Source organism: Solanum stenotomum, chromosome 8, assembly GCF_019186545.1.
Source record: "Solanum stenotomum isolate F172 chromosome 8, ASM1918654v1, whole genome shotgun sequence".
NCBI lineage: Eukaryota > Viridiplantae > Streptophyta > Magnoliopsida > Solanales > Solanaceae > Solanum > Solanum stenotomum.
This window is the reverse complement of record NC_064289.1, coordinates 55,765,813-55,768,848: the sequence shown is the minus strand read 5'-3', so window position 1 is coordinate 55,768,848 and position 3,036 is coordinate 55,765,813. Positions and strand designations below refer to the sequence as shown.

At 27.0% G+C, this 3,036-nt stretch overlaps 1 pseudogene; it reads right to left on the bottom strand.

The window, feature by feature from the left end:
- Window positions 1–1,517: 1,517 nt before the first annotated feature.
- Window positions 1,518–3,036, bottom strand: part of LOC125874156 (uncharacterized) — a 3,327-nt pseudogene continuing 1,808 nt past the window's right edge.

The following is a 3,036-nucleotide window of genomic DNA, read 5'->3' as shown; positions in this document are numbered from 1 at the left end:
TTCCCATGTATTTATCTAAGTCTGATTTTTATGGGAAGAAAGACATTGACATATCTTCACACCCAAAGTACAAGTCCCACTCTGAATGTGACTTTTTTGAAATGATTTATGTCAATGATATACCACAACAAGATGCAGGAAGCCTGTAAGTTTTATTATGGTTATTTTTATTCAAATAGTTATTGTTAATTTTATACTGACCATAAAATTGGATGTGTTTTATTTTCAGCGATTGTGGACTATATGTTGCTGCTTATGCAGACCATATCAGTAATGGAAATGGGGTTCCAAATTCATTCGATTCAGAGTTCACACGTATTCAATATGCTTCTTTATTGTGGAACTATGGGGTACAAAAGATCCAAGCCGATGCCACTCCCGACAATGAGGCACCAGAAAGGCCAATTAGAATTCATAGGGATTGCGATAGTAGTGAAAAGATCACAATTAATTAGAACGGTACTAAATTTCTGATTATTTTTTTTGAATATGCAAATGACATGCATAACAACCTTTACTGTTTTGACTTCAAGTTTTGAACTTTCAATTTTTTTATTGTAATATACTCATTTGATCGATTAAGTCTTTACTTACTTGTTTTTGTTAATTTCATTATATATGCAGTTTAACACTTTAATAATTATACAAACTAAATTATACAATGTATATTTATACATTAACTGTATAAATCTATGTGTATCTTTTATGTTGTGTAATATGTATACACTTATTGCTGTGTCAAGTAAAAAAAGGAAAGATAAAAGTTACATTTATACATATCACAATGATAAACTAAAGTTTGTTTGTGGGTCATTGGACTATATAATCATGTTTTATATTGAGTGTATAAATATACATTTGTTAGGATTATACAATTGTTCATAAAGTTTAACTATACAAATCAACTTATACAATATTTGTTTATACACTAACAATATAAATCTAAGAGTACATTTATGTTGAATATATACATCTACATTGTTAGGCTTATAGGATGTTCGTAAAGTATAAGTATACAAACCACTTAACTAACAACATATATTTACAGATTAACTGTATAAATGTTGAAAGTTTATACAACTTTAATTCCCTTAATTCATTATGAATATACATTTTCTATTCAAAAAGGGAAAAACAATATAACTAATACAAATAGAATACAATGTTCAATAGCCAGCTTATAAAAATATAATAAAATGTTCAATTTAACTTATACATATAGAATTTCTGTATATGATGTACAATATATACGCCAACGCTAATTCATATTATATACAAGAGCATGAATACAAAATGAAGATAAAAAAGATCACAAATAATAGGACATAACAATTTTATTCCATCATCAACATTCTAACTCATACAGTTTAAACACAGAACCAGTTTAGAATAACATTCAAGTATCTATAAAATCGAATTTTACACTCAAATATAATCAAAACACAGAACCAGTTTAGAATAACATTCAAGTATCTATAAAATCGAATTTTACACTCAAATATAATCGAAAGAGCTTATTAAACTTTTTGAGGTCTATTTCTACATGAACGCCTATTGTGACCTGCAACTCCACATGTGCTACAAGTATGCTTCCCATTGAGACCAATCAATTCACGTTTTGTTTTTGAACGGGGTTTATTTTTTGGCCTTCCTGGAGGTCTTTTGAATTTTGGAGGCCGGACTTCATCATACATTATGTATTCAGGTATCACCCATTCTGCTACATCAGGCAATGGATAAATTGGTATCTCATAAATGTGTACACCTAATTTTTGACCAAAACATAAAAATTTTACACCCAATTTTAATACTTAAATATTATTATTTTAGTAGGGTTATATTTAAAATAAACTGAAAGTTACAACAAATTATAAGCTCACTTTATGTTTAAAGTTTAATAAAGAAAGCTTTTGAATTTAACGTATTTTTGTTTTAATCTTTCAAATTTTATCTAGTCTAAAAAATAATAATAGTCATATATATCATGGAAAAGTAGAAAAAAAAATAATAAAAGATAAAAAGAAAAGTCCTAAAAATTTCAAATTACCTTACCTTTATCCTAATTACCCCCAACTTCCTTAACTTATTTGCTAAAAATCCTCCTCCCATTTAGTTTTTTTTATGTTTTATTTTTTTCTCTTCTATTTTTTTTTTCTTTTCTCCTCTTGCACGATCTTTTCTTCTTTTTATCTTTTTACACGTTTCTTTTTTTTTTCTTTTCTTTCTTTTCTGTTCGTTCTTTATTTATTTTATTTTATTTTTATTTTTTATTATTTGTTTGTTAATATTATATTACTATTTTTCTTCCTTTATCTCAAACCTAAAATTCTCAACTAAATTTTAAATTAAATCCTATTCCCACTCCATCACGTTCCTTTTAATTAGCATCAGACTCACACCCCAAACTATTATAAAAACATACGCTCAGTAAAGAAAAAGAATACGCATACACACAGAAACACAGAGAGAAAAAAAAAAGATAACAAAAAGTGAGTTTTATTTTGAAAATTAAGTCAGCGTTCAAGGTTTCACTCAAGGTTTCGGATTCGTGGCTCTTTAAAGTTAATATTAGCTATTAACTTTGGAAATCAGTAGATCGTAGCAGTTGTTTTTTTGTGGTATTAATTTTCGCAGCGAGGTAACTCTAAATTCTCGCATAATGTAGTTGGAATGCTCGTACGAAATTTGATTCCAATAATATGAAATTTTCTGAGTCGCATGTTATTATTATCTACCATTGTTTGTGATGAATTTATGAATGCTTAGAAAAACGTAACCGTTTACGTTTCTTGCTTTAGAATAATATAAAAAGAAAAATAAAAGATGTATCATACATTTTTTTTTTAATTATTGTTTTATGCTCTTTAGATGTAATTAATATTGAAATTGGTTTCGTGATATTTAATTTTGAATAGCTAATGTTTCTTGGACCTTAGTTTTCACTTAAGAATTTTTTTTTGAAATTATTTGTAGACTTGTTAGATTAGGATATAAATTAGTGCTTTAGAAAACCTATGAGGAATGTGTTTTAGTCTT